Here is a 22,992-nt window from a genome sequence, read left to right as displayed (position 1 = left end):
CCAGAGCATCGAAACTACTTGGAACTCTTGTGTATATGAACGTGTCCGCGCCTTTGTACTCTGGTACCTTCTCCGCTACAAACCAACCAACCATCGTGTCCGTGCACATCAGAGTCGCAAAGAATGGAGAATAGGCAGGCTTTGTCGTGTGTGCAGCCGTAGCTCAGTTGGCAGATCGTTCGCTTAGTGTGTGAAAGGTCTCGGGTTCAAGCCCCGGCGCCTACATGTTTTGTGGTCAGTGCATGGTAAGTGCTGGTCGCGGCGAACCTAAAGGCACGCAAGAAGTTGCAAAACCAGCGTCACAGACTGATATGATGTGTACTGACATAAGGAGAGCAAGATGTAAGTGTGGGGACCGGCTGTTATCGAGGTGTCATCGAGTGCAGATCTGTCTAAGGTATCAAGGCTTAACGTCATTGAAGTCTAGAGAGTGGACAACACGTTCGTCATACTCAGAGCGATGTCCGAACTCTATTTTCGACGTTATGCGTGCCACTTTCATTGTAGCCAACTACGATTCGATACAGAATGCACGAAACCTGAAAGACACCCTCACTGATACATAGAGAGTAGGATTTGTCTGCAGAATAATGGGAGTGCAAGGGTCTGTGACGTTGATATGGCTGTATGTAGCACTATTAGTCACCGGGGGGGGGGGGGGGGTGGGCGTAGCTCAGGTGGTAGAGCGCTCGGTTGGCGTGCGAGAGGTACTGGGATCGATACCCAGCGCCTCCAGAATTTTTAACACACCTACATTCGCACCTTGCCATGCAAGTGGAATAATTCACAACTAGCAGAGGTGTCTAGGCAGATACAAGCGAACGATTAGCATCCACAATTGGCAAGCGTGCTTTTATTCGTGCGCAGGAAGCACCCTCCTCCCACACCTACACTTAATTTAGAAACAGTACAAGTGTTCCCATAATATTCTCAAGCCTACGTCGGAAAGATATGCCTTTTGCCGAGTTCACGTAAATCCCACTGCACGTTCCCATTCTTTGCGTGCAGTCGGCTGCTACTGGTGTTGCTGGTTGTGACTGCTGATAACAGATGCCGTAGCAATCAATTCATGGAGTGAATTGTATGTTTTGAGATAGTCTGTCTCTGACAAGCAAGCGCAGGTGATATAGGTGCGAACACAGGAAGCTTGCAGCCCCTCGCTGCCTGCAGACACAGAGCAGCCACACTGAGAGAGCGGCCTAAGCCGTAGGCGAAATGTGCTCATTCGCTTTGGTGCGACGTGGAACTATAAATAAGGCTGCCACTAGCGTGAGCGTCGTGTAAAGTCGGAAAAGTCGGCTGCATGGGTGATTGCCAAGTTTGGGGAGCGTTTCGGAGTATGATCAGTGCAATGGAGACGCGGAAACTTGTTGTGGCCCAGTGTTTTGCAGTTGGACGACAAGAGTGGTACACAGTAGCAAAGAGCGAGGCACTGAGATGGCATGAACAATGGAGTGCACAATGGGGCTCGAGATGTGCTTGTTATCTCAGGTGCTGTGTGATTGTCGACAAGGAGTGAAATGGACCAATTTGTGACCGCCCTTTCAATTTAAGACGTTAAAAACAGACGGAATTTGCATTCGTAATACCAGAGCATCGAAACTACTTGGAACTCTTGTGTATATGAACGTGTCCGCGCCTTTGTACTCTGGTACCTTCTCCGCTACAAACCAACCAACCATCGTGTCCGTGCACATCAGAGTCGCAAAGAATGGAGAATAGGCAGGCTTTGTCGTGTGTGCAGCCGTAGCTCAGTTGGCAGATCGTTCGCTTAGTGTGTGAAAGGTCTCGGGTTCAAGCCCCGGCGCCTACATGTTTTGTGGTCAGTGCATGGTAAGTGCTGGTCGCGGCGAACCTAAAGGCACGCAAGAAGTTGCAAAACCAGCGTCACAGACTGATATGATGTGTACTGACATAAGGAGAGCAAGATGTAAGTGTGGGGACCGGCTGTTATCGAGGTGTCATCGAGTGCAGATCTGTCTAAGGTATCAAGGCTTAACGTCATTGAAGTCTAGAGAGTGGACAACACGTTCGTCATACTCAGAGCGATGTCCGAACTCTATTTTCGACGTTATGCGTGCCACTTTCATTGTAGCCAACTACGATTCGATACAGAATGCACGAAACCTGAAAGACACCCTCACTGATACATAGAGAGTAGGATTTGTCTGCGGAATAATGGGAGTGCAAGGGTCTGTGACGTTGATATGGCTGTATGTAGCACTATTGGTCATCGGGGGGGGTGGGCGTAGCTCAGGTGGTAGAGCGCTCGGTTGGCGTGCGAGAGGTACTGGGATCGATACCCAGCGCCTCCAGAATTTTTAACACACCTACATTCGCACCTTGCCATGCAAGTGGAATAATTCACAACTAGCAGAGGTGTCTAGGCAGATACAAGCGAACGATTAGCATCCACAATTGGCAAGCGTGCTTTTATTCGTGCGCAGGAAGCACCCTCCTCCCACACCTACACTTAATTTAGAAACAGTACAAGTGTTCCCATAATATTCTCAAGCCTACGTCGGAAAGATATGCCTTTTGCCGAGTTCACGTAAATCCCACTGCACGTTCCCATTCTTTGCGTGCAGTCGGCTGCTACTGCTGTTGCTGGTTGTGACTGCTGATAACAGATGCCGTAGCAATCAATTCATGGAGTGAATTGTATGTTTTGAGATAGTCTGTCTCTGACAAGCAAGCGCAGGTGATATAGGTGCGAACACAGGAAGCTTGCAGCCCCTCGCTGCCTGCAGACACAGAGCAGCCACACTGAGAGAGCGGCCTAAGCCGTAGGCGAAATGTGCTCATTCGCTTTGGTGCGACGTGGAACTATAAATAAGGCTGCCACTAGCGTGAGCGTTGCGTGAGTGTCGTGTAAAGTCGGAAAAGTCGGCTGCATGGGTGATTGCCAAGTTTGGGGAGCGTTTCGGAGTATGATCAGTGCAATGGAGACGCGGAAACTTGTTGTGGCCCAGTGTTTTGCAGTTGGACGACAAGAGTGGTACACAGTAGCAAAGAGCGAGGCACTGAGATGGCATGAACAATGGAGTGCACAATGGGGCTCGAGATGTGCTTGTTATCTCAGGTGCTGTGTGATTGTCGACAAGGAGTGAAATGGACCAATTTGTGACCGCCCTTTCAATTTAAGACGTTAAAAACAGACGGAATTTGCATTCGTAATACCAGAGCATCGAAACTACTTGGAACTCTTGTGTATATGAACGTGTCCGCGCCTTTGTACTCTGGTACCTTCTCCGCTACAAACCAACCAACCATCGTGTCCGTGCACATCAGAGTCGCAAAGAATGGAGAATAGGCAGGCTTTGTCGTGTGTGCAGCCGTAGCTCAGTTGGCAGATCGTTCGCTTAGTGTGTGAAAGGTCTCGGGTTCAAGCCCCGGCGCCTACATGTTTTGTGGTCAGTGCATGGTAAGTGCTGGTCGCGGCGAACCTAAAGGCACGCAAGAAGTTGCAAAACCAGCGTCACAGACTGATATGATGTGTACTGACATAAGGAGAGCAAGATGTAAGTGTGGGGACCGGCTGTTATCGAGGTGTCATCGAGTGCAGCTCTGTCTAAGGTATCAAGGCTTAACGTCATTGAAGTCTAGAGAGTGGACAACACGTTCGTCATACTCAGAGCGATGTCCGAACTCTATTTTCGACGTTATGCGTGCCACTTTCATTGTAGCCAACTACGATTCGATACAGAATGCACGAAACCTGAAAGACACCCTCACTGATACATAGAGAGTAGGATTTGTCTGCGGAATAATGGGAGTGCAAGGGTCTGTGACGTTGATATGGCTGTATGTAGCACTATTAGTCACCGGGGTGGGCGTAGCTCAGGTGGTAGAGCGCTCGGTTGGCGTGCGAGAGGTACTGGGATCGATACCCAGCGCCTCCAGAATTTTTAACACACCTACATTCGCACCTTGCCATGCAAGTGGAATAATTCACAACTAGCAGAGGTGTCTAGGCAGATACAAGCGAACGATTAGCATCCACAATTGGCAAGCGTGCTTTTATTCGTGCGCAGGAAGCACCCTCCTCCCACACCTACACTTAATTTAGAAACAGTACAAGTGTTCCCATAATATTCTCAAGCCTACGTCGGAAAGATATGCCTTTTGCCGAGTTCACGTAAATCCCACTGCACGTTCCCATTCTTTGCGTGCAGTCGGCTGCTACTGCTGTTGCTGGTTGTGACTGCTGATAACAGATGCCGTAGCAATCAATTCATGGAGTGAATTGTATGTTTTGAGATAGTCTGTCTCTGACAAGCAAGCGCAGGTGATATAGGTGCGAACACAGGAAGCTTGCAGCCCCTCGCTGCCTGCAGACACAGAGCAGCCACACTGAGAGAGCGGCCTAAGCCGTAGGCGAAATGTGCTCATTCGCTTTGGTGCGACGTGGAACTATAAATAAGGCTGCCACTAGCGTGAGCGTCGTGTAAAGTCGGAAAAGTCGGCTGCATGGGTGATTGCCAAGTTTGGGGAGCGTTTCGGAGTATGATCAGTGCAATGGAGACGCGGAAACTTGTTGTGGCCCAGTGTTTTGCAGTTGGACGACAAGAGTGGTACACAGTAGCAAAGAGCGAGGCACTGAGATGGCATGAACAATGGAGTGCACAATGGGGCTCGAGATGTGCTTGTTATCTCAGGTGCTGTGTGATTGTCGACAAGGAGTGAAATGGACCAATTTGTGACCGCCCTTTCAATTTAAGACGTTAAAAACAGACGGAATTTGCATTCGTAATACCAGAGCATCGAAACTACTTGGAACTCTTGTGTATATGAACGTGTCCGCGCCTTTGTACTCTGGTACCTTCTCCGCTACAAACCAACCAACCATCGTGTCCGTGCACATCAGAGTCGCAAAGAATGGAGAATAGGCAGGCTTTGTCGTGTGTGCAGCCGTAGCTCAGTTGGCAGATCGTTCGCTTAGTGTGTGAAAGGTCTCGGGTTCAAGCCCCGGCGCCTACATGTTTTGTGGTCAGTGCATGGTAAGTGCTGGTCGCGGCGAACCTAAAGGCACGCAAGAAGTTGCAAAACCAGCGTCACAGACTGATATGATGTGTACTGACATAAGGAGAGCAAGATGTAAGTGTGGGGACCGGCTGTTATCGAGGTGTCATCGAGTGCAGATCTGTCTAAGGTATCAAGGCTTAACGTCATTGAAGTCTAGAGAGTGGACAACACGTTCGTCATACTCAGAGCGATGTCCGAACTCTATTTTCGACGTTATGCGTGCCACTTTCATTGTGGCCAACTACGATTCGATACAGAATGCACGAAACCTGAAAGACACCCTCACTGATACATAGAGAGTAGGATTTGTCTGCGGAATAATGGGAGTGCAAGGGTCTGTGACGTTGATATGGCTGTATGTAGCACTAATAGTCACAGGGGGGGTGGGCGTAGCTCGGGTGGTAGAGCGCTCGGTTGGCGTGCGAGGGGTACTGGGATCGATACCCAGCGCCTCCAGAATTTTTAACACACCTACATTCGCACCTTGCCATGCAAGTGGAATAATTCACAACTAGCAGAGGTGTCTAGGCAGATACAAGCGAACGATTAGCATCCACAATTGGCAAGCGTGCTTTTATTCGTGCGCAGGAAGCACCCTCCTCCCACACCTACACTTAATTTAGAAACAGTACAAGTGTTCCCATAATATTCTCAAGCCTACGTCGGAAAGATATGCCTTTTGCCGAGTTCACGTAAATCCCACTGCACGTTCCCATTCTTTGCGTGCAGTCGGCTGCTACTGGTGTTGCTGGTTGTGACTGCTGATAACAGATGCCGTAGCAATCAATTCATGGAGTGAATTGTATGTTTTGAGATAGTCTGTCTCTGACAAGCAAGCGCAGGTGATATAGGTGCGAACACAGGAAGCTTGCAGCCCCTCGCTGGCTGCAGACACAGAGCAGCCACACTGAGAGAGCGGCCTAAGCCGTAGGCGAAATGTGCTCATTCGCTTTGGTGCGACGTGGAACTATAAATAAGGCTGCCACTAGCGTGAGCGTCGTGTAAAGTCGGAAAAGTCGGCTGCATGGGTGATTGCCAAGTTTGGGGAGCGTTTCGGAGTATGATCAGTGCAATGGAGACGCGGAAACTTGTTGTGGCCCAGTGTTTTGCAGTTGGACGACAAGAGTGGTACACAGTAGCAAAGAGCGAGGCACTGAGATGGCATGAACAATGGAGTGCACAATGGGGCTCGAGATGTGCTTGTTATCTCAGGTGCTGTGTGATTGTCGACAAGGAGTGAAATGGACCAATTTGTGACCGCCCTTTCAATTTAAGACGTTAAAAACAGACGGAATTTGCATTCGTAATACCAGAGCATCGAAACTACTTGGAACTCTTGTGTATATGAACGTGTCCGCGCCTTTGTACTCTGGTACCTTCGCCGCTACAAACCAACCAACCATCGTGTCCGTGCACATCAGAGTCGCAAAGAATGGAGAATATTCAGGCTTTGTCGTGTGTGCAGCCGTAGCTCAGTTGGCAGATCGTTCGCTTAGTGTGTGAAAGGTCTCGGGTTCAAGCCCCGGCGCCTACATGTTTTGTGGTCAGTGCATGGTAAGTGCTGGTCGCGGCGAACCTAAAGGCACGCAAGAAGTTGCAAAACCAGCGTCACAGACTGATATGATGTGTACTGACATAAGGAGAGCAAGATGTAAGTGTGGGGACCGGCTGTTATCGAGGTGTCATCGAGTGCAGATCTGTCTAAGGTATCAAGGCTTAACGTCATTGAAGTCTAGAGAGTGGACAACACGTTCGTCATACTCAGAGCGATGTCCGAACTCTATTTTCGACGTTATGCGTGCCGCTTTCATTGTGGCCAACTACGATTCGATACAGAATGCACGAAACCTGAAAGACACCCTCACTGATACATAGAGAGTAGGATTTGTCTGCGGAATAATGGGAGTGCAAGGGTCTGTGACGTTGATATGGCTGTATGTAGCACTATTAGTCACGGGGGGGTGGGCGTAGCTCAGGTGGTAGAGCGCTCGGTTGGCGTGCGAGAGGTACTGGGATCGATACCCAGCGCCTCCAGAATTTTGAACACACCTACATTCGCACCTTGCCATGCAAGTGGATTAATTCACAACTAGCAGAGGTGTCTAGGCAGATACAAGCGAACGATTAGCATCCACAATTGGCAAGCGTGCTTTTATTCGTGCGCAGGAAGCACCCTCCTCCCACACCTACACTTAATTTAGAAACAGTACAAGTGTTCCCATAATATTCTCAAGCCTACGTCGGAAAGATATGCCTTTTGCCGAGTTCACGTAAATCCCACTGCACGTTCCCATTCTTTGCGTGCAGTCGGCTGCTACTGGTGTTGCTGGTTGTGACTGCTGATAACAGATGCCGTAGCAATCAATTCATGGAGTGAATTGTATGTTTTGAGATAGTCTGTCTCTGACAAGCAAGCGCAGGTGATATAGGTGCGAACACAGGAAGCTTGCAGCCCCTCGCTGCCTGCAGACACAGAGCAGCCACACTGAGAGAGCGGCCTAAGCCGTAGTCGAAATGTGCTCATTCGCTTTGGTGCGACGTGGAACTATAAATAAGGCTGCCACTAGCGTGAGCGTCGTGTAAAGTCGGAAAAGTCGGCTGCATGGGTGATTGCCAAGTTTGGGGAGCGTTTCGGAGTATGATCAGTGCAATGGAGACGCGGAAACTTGTTGTGGCCCAGTGTTTTGCAGTTGGACGACAAGAGTGGTACACAGTAGCAAAGAGCGAGGCACTGAGATGGCATGAACAATGGAGTGCACAATGGGGCTTGAGATGTGCTTGTTATCTCAGGTGCTGTGTGATTGTCGACAAGGAGTGAAATGGACCAATTTGTGACCGCCCTTTCAATTTAAGACGTTAAAAACAGACGGAATTTGCATTCGTAATACCAGAGCATCGAAACTACTTGGAACTCTTGTGTATATGAACGTGTCCGCGCCTTTGTACTCTGGTACCTTCGCCGCTACAAACCAACCAACCATCGTGTCCGTGCACATCAGAGTCGCAAAGAATGGAGAATATTCAGGCTTTGTCGTGTGTGCAGCCGTAGCTCAGTTGGCAGATCGTTCGCTTAGTGTGTGAAAGGTCTCGGGTTCAAGCCCCGACGCCTACATGTTTTGTGGTCAGTGCATGGTAAGTGCTGGTCGCGGCGAACCTAAAGGCACGCAAGAAGTTGCAAAACCAGCGTCACAGACTGATATGATGTGTACTGACATAAGGAGAGCAAGATGTAAGTGTGGGGACCGGCTGTTATCGAGGTGTCATCGAGTGCAGATCTGTCTAAGGTATCAAGGCTTAACGTCATTGAAGTCTAGAGAGTGGACAACACGTTCGTCATACTCAGAGCGATGTCCGAACTCTATTTTCGACGTTATGCGTGCCACTTTCATTGTAGCCAACTACGATTCGATACAGAATGCACGAAACCTGAAAGACACCCTCACTGATACATAGAGAGTAGGATTTGTCTGCGGAATAATGGGAGTGCAAGGGTCTGTGACGTTGATATGGCTGTATGTAGCACTATTAGTCACCGGGGGGGTGTGGGCGTAGCTCAGGTGGTAGAGCGCTCGGTTGGCGCGCGAGAGGTACTGGGATCGATACCCAGCGCTTCCAGAATTTTTGACACACCTACATTCGCACCTTGCCATGCAAGTGGAATAATTCACAACTAGCAGAGGTGTCTAGGCAGATACAAGCGAACGATTAGCATCCACAATTGGCAAGCGTGCTTTTATTCGTGCGCAGGAAGCACCCTCCTCCCACACCTACACTTAATTTAGAAACAGTACAAGTGTTCCCATAATATTCTCAAGCCTACGTCGGAAAGATATGCCTTTTGCCGAGTTCACGTAAATCCCACTGCACGTTCCCATTCTTTGCGTGCAGTCGGCTGCTACTGGTGTTGCTGGTTGTGACTGCTGATAACAGATGCCGTAGCAATCAATTCATGGAGTGAATTGTATGTTTTGAGATAGTCTGTCTCTGACAAGCAAGCGCAGGTGATATAGGTGCGAACACAGGAAGCTTGCAGCCCCTCGCTGCCTGCAGACACAGAGCAGCCACACTGAGAGAGCAGCCTAAGCCGTAGGCGAAATGTGCTCATTCGCTTTGGTGCGACGTGGAACTATAAATAAGGCTGCCACTAGCGTGAGCGTCGTGTAAAGTCGGAAAAGTCGGCTGCATGGGTGATTGCCAAGTTTGGGGAGCGTTTCGGAGTATGATCAGTGCAATGGAGACGCGGAAACTTGTTGTGGCCCAGTGTTTTGCAGTTGGACGACAAGAGTGGTACACAGTAGCAAAGAGCGAGGCACTGAGATGGCATGAACAATGGAGTGCACAATGGGGCTCGAGATGTGCTTGTTATCTCAGGTGCTGTGTGATTGTCGACAAGGAGTGAAATGGACCAATTTGTGACCGCCCTTTCAATTTAAGACGTTAAAAACAGACGGAATTTGCATTCGTAATACCAGAGCATCGAAACTACTTGGAACTCTTGTGTATATGAACGTGTCCGCGCCTTTGTACTCTGGTACCTTCGCCGCTACAAACCAACCAACCATCGTGTCCGTGCACATCAGAGTCGCAAAGAATGGAGAATAGGCAGGCTTTGTCGTGTGTGCAGCCGTAGCTCAGTTGGCAGATCGTTCACTTAGTGTGTGAAAGGTCTCGGGTTCAAGCCCCGGCGCCTACATGTTTTGTGGTCAGTGCATGGTAAGTGCTGGTCGCGGCGAACCTAAAGGCACGCAAGAAGTAGCAAAACCAGCGTCACAGACTGATATGATGTGTACTGACATAAGGAGAGCAAGATGTAAGTGTGGGGACCGGCTGTTATCGAGGTGTCATCGAGTGCAGATCTGTCTAAGGTATCAAGGCTTAATGTCATTGAAGTCTAGAGAGTGGACAACACGTTCGTCATACTCAGAGCGATGTCCGAACTCTATTTTCGACGTTATGCGTGCCACTTTCATTGTGGCCAACTACGATTCGATACAGAATGCACGAAACCTGAAAGACACCCTCACTGATACATAGAGAGCAGGATTTGTCTGCGGAATAATGGGAGTGCAAGGGTCTGTGACGTTGATATGGCTGTATGTAGCACTATTAGTCACCGGGGAGGTGGGCGTAGCTCAGGTGGTAGAGCGCTCGGTTGGCGTGCGAGAGGTACTGGGATCGATACCCAGCGCCTCCAAAATTTTTAACACACCTACATTCGCACCGTGCCATGCAAGTGGAATAATTCACAACTAGCAGAGGTGTCTAGGCAGATACAAGCGAACGATTAGCATCCACAATTGGCAAGCGTGCTTTTATTCGTGCGCAGGAAGCACCCTCCTCCCACACCTACACTTAATTTAGAAACAGTACAAGTGTTTCCATAATATTCTCAAGCCTACGTGGGAAAGATATGCCTTTTGCCGAGTTCACGTAAATCCCACTGCACGTTCCCATTCTTTGCGTGCAGTCGGCTGCTACTGGTGTTGCTGGTTGTGACTGCTGATAACAGATGCCGTAGCAATCAATTCATGGAGTGAATTGTATGTTTTGAGATAGTCTGTCTCTGACAAGCAAGCGCAGGTGATATAGGTGCGAACACAGGAAGCTTGCAGCCCCTCGCTGCCTGCAGACACAGAGCAGCCACACTGAGAGAGCGGCCTAAGCCGTAGGCGAAATGTGCTCATTCGCTTTGGTGCGACGTGGAACTATAAATAAGGCTGCCACTAGCGTGAGCGTCGTGTAAAGTCGGAAAAGTCGGCTGCATGGGTGATTGCCAAGTTTGGGGAGCGTTTCGGAGTATGATCAGTGCAATGGAGACGCGGAAACTTGTTGTGGCTCAGTGTTTTGCAGTTGGACGACAAGAGTGGTACACAGTAGCAAAGAGCGAGGCACTGAGATGGCATGAACAATGGAGTGCACAATGGGGCTCGAGATGTGCTTGTTATCTCAGGTGCTGTGTGATTGTCGACAAGGAGTGAAATGGACCAATTTGTGACCGCCCTTTCAATTTAAGACGTTAAAAACAGACGGAATTTGCATTCGTAATACCAGAGCATCGAAACTACTTGGAACTCTTGTGTATATGAACGTGTCCGCGCCTTTGTACTCTGGTACCTTCGCCGCTACAAACCAACCAACCATCGTGTCCGTGCACATCAGAGTCGCAAAGAATGGAGAATAGGCAGGCTTTGTCGTGTGTGCAGCCGTAGCTCAGTTGGCAGATCGTTCGCTTAGTGTGTGAAAGGTCTCGGGTTCAAGCCCCGGTGCCTCCATGTTTTGTGGTCAGTGCATGGTAAGTGCTGGTCGCGGCGAACCTAAAGGCACGCAAGAAGTTGCAAAACCAGCGTCACAGACTGATATGATGTGTACTGACATAAGGAGAGCAAGATGTAAGTGTGGGGACCGGCTGTTATCGAGGTGTCATCGAGTGCAGATCTGTCTAAGGTATCAAGGCTTAACGTCATTGAAGTCTAGAGAGTGGACAACACGTTCGTCATACTCAGAGCGATGTCCGAACTCTATTTTCGACGTTATGCGTGCCACTTTCATTGTGGCCAACTACGATTCGATACAGAATGCACGAAACCTGAAAGACACCCTCACTGATACATAGAGAGTAGGATTTGTCTGCGGAATAATGGGAGTGCAAGGGTCTGTGACGTTGATATGGCTGTATGTAGCACTATTAGTCACAGGGGGGGTGGGCGTAGCTCAGGTGGTAGAGCGCTCGGTTGTCGTGCGAGGGGTACTGGGATCGATACCCAGCGCCTCCAGAATTTTTAACACACCTACATTCGCACCTTGCCATGCAAGTGGAATAATTCACAACTAGCAGAGGTGTCTAGGCAGATACAAGCGAACGATTAGCATCCACAATTGGCAAGCGTGCTTTTATTCGTGCGCAGGAAGCACCCTCCTCCCACACCTACACTTAATTTAGAAACAGTACAAGTGTTCCCATAATATTCTCAAGCCTACGTCGGAAAGATATGCCTTTTGCCGAGTTCACGTAAATCCCACTGCACGTTCCCATTCTTTGCGTGCAGTCGGCTGCTACTGGTGTTGCTGGTTGTGACTGCTGATAACAGATGCCGTAGCAATCAATTCATGGAGTGAATTGTATGTTTTGAGATAGTCTGTCTCTGACAAGCAAGCGCAGGTGATATAGGTGCGAACACAGGAAGCTTGCAGCCCCTCGCTGCCTGCAGACACAGAGCAGCCACACTGAGAGAGCGGCCTAAGCCGTAGGCGAAATGTGCTCATTCGCTTTGGTGCGACGTGGAACTATAAATAAGGCTGCCACTAGCGTGAGCGTCGTGTAAAGTCGGAAAAGTCGGCTGCATGGGTGATTGCCAAGTTTGGGGAGCGTTTCGGAGTATGATCAGTGCAATGGAGACGCGGAAACTTGTTGTGGCCCAGTGTTTTGCAGTTGGACGACAAGAGTGGTACACAGTAGCAAAGAGCGAGGCACTGAGATGGCATGAACAATGGAGTGCACAATGGGGCTCGAGATGTGCTTGTTATCTCAGGTGCTGTGTGATTGTCGACAAGGAGTGAAATGGACCAATTTGTGACCGCCCTTTCAATTTAAGACGTTAAAAACAGACGGAATTTGCATTCGTAATACCAGAGCATCGAAACTACTTGGAACTCTTGTGTATATGAACGTGTCCGCGCCTTTGTACTCTGGTACCTTCGCCGCTACAAACCAACCAACCATCGTGTCCGTGCACATCAGAGTCGCAAAGAATGGAGAATAGGCAGGCTTTGTCGTGTGTGCAGCCGTAGCTCAGTTGACAGATCGTTCGCTTAGTGTCTGAAAGGTCTCGGGTTCAAGCCCCGGCGCCTACATGTTTTGTGGTCAGTGCATGGTAAGTGCTGGTCGCGGCGAACCTAAAGGCACGCAAGAAGTTGCAAAACCAGCGTCACAGACTGATATGATGTGTACTGACATAAGGAGAGCAAGATGTAAGTGTGGGGACCGGCTGTTATCGAGGTGTCATCGAGTGCAGATCTGTCTAAGGTATCAAGGCTTAACGTCATTGAAGTCTAGAGAGTGGACAACACGTTCGTCATACTCAGAGCGATGTCCGAACTCTATTTTCGACGTTATGCGTGCCACTTTCATTGTGGCCAACTACGATTCGATACAGAATGCACGAAACCTGAAAGACACCCTCACTGATACATAGAGAGTAGGATTTGTCTGCGGAATAATACGAGTGCAAGTGTCTGTGACGTCGATATGGCTGTATGTAGCACTATTAGTCGCCGGGGGGGTGGGCGTAGCTCAGGTGGTAGAGCGCTCGGTTGGCGTGCGAGAGGTACTGGGATCGATACCCAGCGCCTCCAGAATTTTTAACACACCTACATTCGCACCTTGCCATGCAAGTGGAATAATTCACAACTAGCAGAGGTGTCTAGGCAGATACAAGCGAACGATTAGCATCCACAATTGGCAAGCGTGCTTTTATTCGTGCGCAGGAAGCACCCTCCTCCCACACCTACACTTAATTTAGAAACAGTACAAGTGTTCCCATAATATTCTCAAGCCTACGTCGGAAAGATATGCCTTTTGCCGAGTTCACGTAAATCCCACTGCACGTTCCCATTCTTTGCGTGCAGTCGGCTGCTACTGGTGTTGCTGGTTGTGACTGCTGATAACAGATGCCGTAGCAATCAATTCATGGAGTGAATTGTATGTTTTGAGATAGTCTGTCTCTGACAAGCAAGCGCAGGTGATATAGGTGCGAACACAGGAAGCTTGCAGCCCCTCGCTGCCTGCAGACACAGAGCAGCCACACTGAGAGAGCGGCCTAAGCCGTAGGCGAAATGTGCTCATTCGCTTTGGTGCGACGTGGAACTATAAATAAGGCTGCCACTAGCGTGAGCGTCGTGTAAAGTCGGAAAAGTCTTCTGCATGGGTGATTGCCAAGTTTGGGGAGCGTTTCGGAGTATGATCAGTGCAATGGAGACGCGGAAACTTGTTGTGGCCCAGTGTTTTGCAGTTGGACGACAAGAGTGGTACACAGTAGCAAAGAGCGAGGCACTGAGATGGCATGAACAATGGAGTGCACAATGGGGCTCGAGATGTGCTTGTTATCTCAGGTGCTGTGTGATTGTCGACAAGGAGTGAAATGGACCAATTTGTGACCGCCCTTTCAATTTAAGACGTTAAAAACAGACGGAATTTGCATTCGTAATACCAGAGCATCGAAACTACTTGGAACTCTTGTGTATATGAACGTGTCCGCGCCTTTGTACTCTGGTACCTTCGCCGCTACAAACCAACCAACCATCGTGTCCGTGCACATCAGAGTCGCAAAGAATGGAGAATAGGCAGGCTTTGTCGTGTGTGCAGCCGTAGCTCAGTTGGCAGATCGTTCGCTTAGTGTGTGAAAGGTCTGGGGTTCAAGCCCCGGCGCCTCCATGTTTTGTGGTCAGTGCATGGTAAGTGCTGGTCGCGGCGAACCTAAAGGCACGCAAGAAGTTGCAAAACCAGCGTCACAGACTGATATGATGTGTACTGACATAAGGAGAGCAAGATGTAAGTGTGGGGACCGGCTGTTATCGAGGTGTCATCGAGTGCAGATCTGTCTAAGGTATCAAGGCTTAACGTCATTGAAGTCTAGAGAGTGGACAACACGTTCGTCATACTCAGAGCGATGTCCGAACTCTATTTTCGACGTTATGCGTGCCACTTTCATTGTGGCCAACTACGATTCGATACAGAATGCACGAAACCTGAAAGACACCCTCACTGATACATAGAGAGTAGGATTTGTCTGCGGAATAATACGAGTGCAAGGGTCTGTGACGTTGATATGGCTGTATGTAGCACTATTAGTCACCGGGGGGGTGGGCGTAGCTCAGGTGGTAGAGCGCTCGGTTGGCGTGCGAGAGGTGCTGGGATCGATACCCAGCGCCTCCAGAATTTTTAACACACCTACATTCGCACCTTGCCATGCAAGTGGAATAATTCACAACTAGCAGACGTGTCTAGGCAGATACAAGCGAACGATTAGCATCCACAATTGGCAAGCGTGCTTTTATTCGTGCGCAGGAAGCACCCTCCTCCCACACCTACACTTAATTTAGAAACAGTACAAGTGTTCCCATAATATTCTCAAGCCTACGTCGGAAAGATATGCCTTTTGCCGAGTTCACGTAAATCCCACTGCACGTTCCCATTCTTTGCGTGCAGTCGGCTGCTACTGGTGTTGCTGGTTGTGACTGCTGATAACAGATGCCGTAGCAATCAATTCATGGAGTGAATTGTATGTTTTGAGATAGTCTGTCTCTGACAAGCAAGCGCAGGTGATATAGGTGCGAACACAGGAAGCTTGCAGCCCCTCGCTGCCTGCAGACACAGAGCAGCCACACTGAGAGAGCGGCCTAAGCCGTAGGCGAAATGTGCTCATTCGCTTTGGTGCGACGTGGAACTATAAATAAGGCTGCCACTAGCGTGAGCGTCGTGTAAAGTCGGAAAAGTCGGCTGCATGGGTGATTGCCAAGTTTGGGGAGCGTTTCGGAGTATGATCAGTGCAATGGAGACGCGGAAACTTGTTGTGGCCCAGTGTTTTGCAGTTGGACGACAAGAGTGGTACACAGTAGCAAAGAGCGAGCCACTGAGATGGCATGAACAATGGAGTGCACAATGGGGCTCGAGATGTGCTTGTTATCTCAGGTGCTGTGTGATTGTCGACAAGGAGTGAAATGGACCAATTTGTGACCGCCCTTTCAATTTAAGACGTTAAAAACAGACGGAATTTGCATTCGTAATACCAGAGCATCGAAACTACTTGGAACTCTTGTGTATATGAACGTGTCCGCGCCTTTGTACTCTGGTACCTTCGCCGCTACAAACCAACCAACCATCGTGTCCGTGCACATCAGAGTCGCAAAGAATGGAGAATAGGCAGGCTTTGTCGTGTGTGCAGCCGTAGCTCAGTTGGCAGATCGTTCGCTTAGTGTGTGAAAGGTCTCGGGTTCAAGCCCCGGCGCCTCCATGATTTGTGGTCAGTGCATGGTAAGTGCTGGTCGCGGCGAACCTAAAGGCACGCAAGAAGTTGCAAAACCAGCGTCACAGACTGATATGATGTGTACTGACATAAGGAGAGCAAGATGTAAGTGTGGGGACCGGCTGTTATCGAGGTGTCATCGAGTGCAGATCTGTCTAAGGTATCAAGGCTTAACGTCATTGAAGTCTAGAGAGTGGACAACACGTTCGTCATACTCAGAGCGATGTCCGAACTCTATTTTCGACGTTATGCGTGCCACTTTCATTGTGGCCAACTACGATTCGATACAGAATGCACGAAACCTGAAAGACACCCTCACTGATACATAGAGAGTAGGATTTGTCTGCGGAATAATGGGAGTGCAAGGGTCTGTGACGTTGATATGGCTGTATGTAGCACTATTAGTCACCGGGGGGTGGGCGTAGCTCAGGTGGTAGAGCGCTCGGTTGGCGTGCGAGAGGTACTGGGATCGATACCCAGCGCCTCCAGAATCTTTAACACACCTACATTCGCACCTTGCCATGCAAGTGGAATAATTCACAACTAGCAGAGGTGTCTAGGCAGATACAAGCGAACGATTAGCATCCACAATTGGCAAGCGTGCTTTTATTCGTGCGCAGGAAGCACCCTCCTCCCACACCTACACTTAATTTAGAAACAGTACAAGTGTTCCCATAATATTCTCAAGCCTACGTCGGAAAGATATGCCTTCTGCCGAGTTCACGTAAATCCCACTGCACGTTCCCATTCTTTGCGAGCAGTCGGCTGCTACTGGTGTTGCTGGTTGTGACTGCTGATAACAGATGCCGTAGCAATCAATTCATGGAGTGAATTGTATGTTTTGAGATAGTCTGTCTCTGACAAGCAAGCGCAGGTGATATAGGTGCGAACACAGGAAGCTTGCAGCCCCTCGCTGCCTGCAGACACAGAGCAGCCACACTGAGAGAGCGGCCTAAGCCGTAGGCGAAATGTGCTCATTCGCTTTGGTGCGACGTGGAACTATAAATAAGGCTGCCACTAGCGTGAGCGTCGTGTAAAGTCGGAAAAGTCGGCTGCATGGGTGATTGCCAAGTTTGGGGAGCGTTTCGGAGTATGATCAGTGCAATGGAGACGCGGAAACTTGTTGTGGCCCAGTGTTTTGCAGTTGGACGACAAGAGTGGTACACAGTAGCAAAGAGCGAGGCACTGAGATGGCATGAACAATGGAGTGCACAATGGGGCTCGAGATGTGCTTGTTATCTCAGGTGCTGTGTGATTGTCGACAAGGAGTGAAATGGACCAATTTGTGACCGCCCTTTCAATTTAAGACGTTAAAAACAGACGGAATTTGCATTCGTAATACCAGAGCATCGAAACTACTTGGAACTCTTGTGTATATGAACGTGTCCGCGCCTTTGTACTCTGGTACCTTCGCCGCTACAAACCAACCAACCATCGTGTCCGTGCACATCAGAGTCGCAAAGAATGGAGAATAGGCAGGCTTTGTCGTGTGTGCAGCCGTAGCTCAGTTGGCAGATCGTTCGCTTAGTGTGTGAAAGGTCTCGGGTTCAAGCACCGGCGCCTCCATGTTTTGTGGTCAGTGCATGGTAAGTGCTGGTCGCGGCGAACCTAAAGGCACGCTAGAAGTTTCAAAACCAGCGTCACAGACTGATATGATGTGTACTGACATAAGGAGAGCAAGATGTAAGTGTGGGGACCGGCTGTTATCGAGGTGTCATCGAGTGCAGATCTGTCTAAGGTATCAAGGCTTAACGTCACTGAAGTCTAGAGAGTGGACAACACGTTCGTCATACTCAGAGCGATGTCCGAACTCTATTTTCGACGTTATGCGTGCCACTTTCATTGTGGCCAACTACGATTCGATACAGAATGCACGAAACCTGAAAGACACCCTCACCGATACATAGAGAGTAGGATTTGTCTGCGGAATAATGGGAGTGCAAGGGTCTGTGACGTTGATATGGCTGTATGTAGCACTATTAGTCACCGGGGTGTGGGCGTAGCTCAGGTGGTAGAGCGCTCGCTTGGCGTGCGAGAGGTACTGGGATCGATACCCAGCGCCTCCAGAATTTTTAACACACCTACATTCGCACCTTGCCATGCAAGTGGAATAATTCACAACTAGCAGAGGTGTCTAGGCAGATACAAGCGAACGATTAGCATCCACAATTGGCAAGCGTGCTTTTATTCGTGCACAGGAAGCACCCTCCTCCCACACCTACACTTAATTTAGAAACAGTACAAGTGTTCCCATAATATTCTCAAGCCTACGTCGGAAAGATATGCCTTTTGCCGAGTTCACGTAAATCCCACTGCACGTTCCCATTCTTTGCGTGCAGTCGGCTGCTACTGGTGTTGCTGGTTGTGACTGCTGATAACAGATGCCGTAGCAATCAATTCATGGAGTGAATTGTATGTTTTGAGATAGTCTGTCTCTGACAAGCAAGCGCAGGTGATATAGGTGCGAACACAGGAAGCTTGCAGCCCCTCGCTGCCTGCAGACACAGAGCAGCCACACTGAGAGAGCGGCCTAAGCCGTAGGCGAAATGTGCTCATTCGCTTTGGTGCGACGTGGAACTATAAATAAGGCTGCCACTAGCGTGAGCGTCGTGTAAAGTCGGAAAAGTCGGCTGCATGGGTGATTGCCAAGTTTGGGGAGCGTTTCGGAGTATGATCAGTGCAATGGAGACGCGGAAACTTGTTGTGGCCCAGTGTTTTGCAGTTGGACGACAAGAGTGGTACACACTAGCAAAGAGCGAGGCACTGAGATGGCATGAACAATGGAGTGCACAATGGGTCTCGAGATGTGCTTGTTATCTCAGGTGCTGTGTGATTGTCGACAAGGAGTGAAATGGACCAATTTGTGACCGCCCTTTCAATTTAAGACGTTAAAAACAGACGGAATTTGCATTCGTAATACCAGAGCATCGAAACTACTTGGAACTCTTGTGTATATGAACGTGTCCGCGCCTTTGTACTCTGGTACCTTCGCCGCTACAAACCAACCAACCATCGTGTCCGTGCACATCAGAGTCGCAAAGAATGGAGAATAGGCAGGCTTTGTCGTGTGTGCAGCCGTAGCTCAGTTGGCAGATCGTTCGCTTAGTGTGTGAAAGGTCTCGGGTTCAAGCCCCGGCGCCTCCATGTTTTGTGGTCAGTGCATGGTAAGTGCTGGTCGCGGCGAACCTAAAGGCACGCAAGAAGTTGCAAAACCAGCGTCACAGACTGATATGATGTGTACTGACATAAGGAGAGCAAGATGTAAGTGTGGGGACCGGCTGTTATCGAGGTGTCATCGAGTGCAGATCTGTCTAAGGTATCAAGGCTTAACGTCATTGAAGTCTAGAGAGTGGACAACACGTTCGTCATACTCAGAGCGATGTCCGAACTCTATTTTCGACGTTATGCGTGCCACTTTCATTGTGGCCAACTACGATTCGATACAGAATGCACGAAACCTGAAAGACACCCTCACTGATACATAGAGAGTAGGATTTGTCTGCGGAAAAATACGAGTGCAAGGGTCTGTGACGTTGATATGGCTGTATGTAGCACTATTAGTCACCGGGGGGGTGGGCGTAGCTCAGGTGGTAGAGCGCTCGGTTGGCGTGCGAGAGGTACTGGGATCGATACCCAGCGCCTCCAGAATTTTTAACACACCTACATTCGCACCTTGCCATGCAAGTGGAATAATTCACAACTAGCAGAGGTGTCTAGGCAGATACAAGCGAACGATTAGCATCCACAATTGGCAAGCGTGCTTTTATTCGTGCGCAGGAAGCACCCTCCTCCCACACCTACACTTAATTTAGAAACAGTACAAGTGTTCCCATAATATTCTCAAGCCTACGTCGGAAAGATATGCCTTTTGCCGAGTTCACGTAAATCCCACTGCACGTTCCCATTCTTTGCGTGCAGTCGGCTGCTACTGGTGTTGCTGGTTGTGACTGCTGATAACAGATGCCGTAGCAATCAATTCATGGAGTGAATTGTATGTTTTGAGATAGTCTGTCTCTGACAAGCAAGCGCAGGTGATATAGGTGCGAACACAGGAAGCTTGCAGCCCCTCGCTGCCTGCAGACACAGAGCAGCCACACTGAGAGAGCGGCCTAAGCCGTAGGCGAAATGTGCTCATTCGCTTTGGTGCGACGTGGAACTATAAATAAGGCTGCCACTAGCGTGAGCGTCGTGTAAAGTCGGAAAAGTCGGCCGCATGGGTGATTGCCAAGTTTGGGGAGCGTTTCGGAGTATGATCAGTGCAATGGAGACGCGGAAACTTGTTGTGGCCCAGTGTTTTGCAGTTGGACGACAAGAGTGGTACACAGTAGCAAAGAGCGAGGCACTGAGATGGCATGAACAATGGAGTGCACAATGGGGCTCGAGATGTGCTTGTTATCTCAGGTGCTGTGTGATTGTCGACAAGGAGTGAAATGGACCAATTTGTGACCGCCCTTTCAATTTAAGACGTTAAAAACAGACGGAATTTGCATTCGTAATACCAGAGCATCGAAACTACTTGGAACTCTTGTGTATATGAACGTGTCCGCGCCTTTGTACTCTGGTACCTTCGCCGCTACAAACCAACCAACCATCGTGTCCGTGCACATCACGTCGCAAAGAATGGAGAATAGGCAGGCTTTGTCGTGTGTGCAGCCGTAGCTCAGTTGGCAGATCGTTCGCTTAGTGTGTGAAAGGTCTCGGGTTCAAGCCCCGGCGCCTACATGTTTTGTGGTCAGTGCATGGTAAGTGCTGGTCGCGGCGAACCTAAAGGCACGCAAGAAGTTGCAAAACCAGCGTCACAGACTGATATGATGTGTACAGACATAAGGAGAGCAAGATGTAAGTGTGGGGACCGGCTGTTATCGAGGTGTCATCGAGTGCAGATCTGTCTAAGGTATCAAGGCTTAATGTCATTGAAGTCTAGAGAGTGGACAACACGTTCGTCGTACTCAGAGCGACGTCCGAACTCTATTTTCGACGTTATGCGTGCCACTTTCATTGTGGCCAACTACGATTCGATACAGAATGCACGAAACCTGAAAGACACCCTCACTGATACATAGAGAGTAGGATTTGTCTGCGGAAAAATACGAGTGCAAGGGTCTGTGACGTTGATATGGCTGTATGTAGCACTATTAGTCACCGGGGGGGTGGGCGTAGCTCAGGTGGTAGAGCGCTCGGTTGGCGTGCGAGAGGTACTGGGATCGATACCCAGCGCCTCCAGAATTTTTAACACACCTACATTCGCACCTTGCCATGCAAGTGGAATAATTCACAACTAGCAGAGGTGTCTAGGCAGATACAAGCGAACGATTAGCATCCACAATTGGCAAGCGTGCTTTTATTCGTGCGCAGGAAGCACCCTCCTCCCACACCTACACTTAATTTAGAAACAGTACAAGTGTTCCCATAATATTCTCAAGCCTACGTCGGAAAGATATGCCTTTTGCCGAGTTCACGTAAATCCCACTGCACGTTCCCATTCTTTGCGTGCAGTCGGCTGCTACTGGTGTTGCTGGTTGTGACTGCTGATAACAGATGCCGTAGCAATCAATTCATGGAGTGAATTGTATGTTTTGAGATAGTCTGTCTCTGACAAGCAAGCGCAGGTGATATAGGTGCGAACACAGGAAGCTTGCAGCCCCTCGCTGCCTGCAGACACAGAGCAGCCACACTGAGAGAGCGGCCTAAGCCGTAGGCGAAATGTGCTCATTCGCTTTGGTGCGACGTGGAACTATAAATAAGGCTGCCACTAGCGTGAGCGTCGTGTAAAGTCGGAAAAGTCGGCCGCATGGGTGATTGCCAAGTTTGGGGAGCGTTTCGGAGTATGATCAGTGCAATGGAGACGCGGAAACTTGTTGTGGCCCAGTGTTTTGCAGTTGGACGACAAGAGTGGTACACAGTAGCAAAGAGCGAGGCACTGAGATGGCATGAACAATGGAGTGCACAATGGGGCTCGAGATGTGCTTGTTATCTCAGGTGCTGTGTGATTGTCGACAAGGAGTGAAATGGACCAATTTGTGACCGCCCTTTCAATTTAAGACGTTAAAAACAGACGGAATTTGCATTCGTAATACCAGAGCATCGAAACTACTTGGAACTCTTGTGTATATGAACGTGTCCGCGCCTTTGTACTCTGGTACCTTCGCCGCTACAAACCAACCAACCATCGTGTCCGTGCACATCAAGTCGCAAAGAGTGGAGAATAGGCAGGCTTTGTCGTGTGTGCAGCCGTAGCTCAGTTGGCAGATCGTTCGCTTAGTGTGTGAAAGGTCTCGGGTTCAAGCCCCGGCGCCTACATGTTTTGTGGTCAGTGCATGGTAAGTGCTGGTCGCGGCGAACCTAAAGGCACGCAAGAAGTTGCAAAACCAGCGTCACAGACTGATATGATGTGTACTGACATAAGGAGAGCAAGATGTAAGTGTGGGGACCGGCTGTTATCGAGGTGTCATCGAGTGCAGATCTGTCTAAGGTATCAAGGCTTAATGTCATTGAAGTCTAGAGAGTGGACAACACGTTCGTCATACTCAGAGCGACGTCCGAACTCTATTTTCGACGTTATGCGTGCCACTTTCATTGTGGCCAACTACGATTCGATACAGAATGCACGAAACCTGAAAGACACCCTCACTGATACATAGAGAGTAGGATTTGTCTGCGGAATAATAGGAGTGCAAGGGTCTGTGACGTTGATATGGCTGTATGTAGCACTATTAGTCACCGGGAAGTGGGCGTAGCTTAGGTGGTAGAGCGCTCGGTTGGCGTGCGAGAGGTACTGGGATCGATACCCAGCGCCTCCAGAATTTTTAACACACCTACATTCGCACCTTGCCATGCAAGTGGAATAATTCACAACTAGCAGAGGTGTCTAGGCAGATACAAGCGAACGATTAGCATCCACAATTGGCAAGCGTGCTTTTATTCGTGCGCAGGAAGCACCCTCCTC

The 22,992-nt window shown here is 49.4% G+C and overlaps 1 non-coding gene across 1 annotated transcript; it reads left to right on the top strand.

The window, feature by feature from the left end:
* Nucleotides 1-18,039: 18,039 nt before the first annotated feature.
* Trnaa-ggc (transfer RNA alanine (anticodon GGC)) lies at nt 18,040-18,112 on the top strand. Its single transcript has one exon. It is a non-coding gene; the product is annotated as a tRNA-Ala (tRNA).
* Nucleotides 18,113-22,992: the final 4,880 nt, after the last annotated feature.

This window comes from Schistocerca gregaria, chromosome 9 (genome assembly GCF_023897955.1).
Source record: "Schistocerca gregaria isolate iqSchGreg1 chromosome 9, iqSchGreg1.2, whole genome shotgun sequence".
Classification (NCBI taxonomy): Eukaryota; Metazoa; Arthropoda; class Insecta; order Orthoptera; family Acrididae; genus Schistocerca; species Schistocerca gregaria.
The sequence above is the reverse complement of the archived record's forward strand: the minus strand, read 5'-3'. Positions and strand labels throughout refer to the sequence as shown.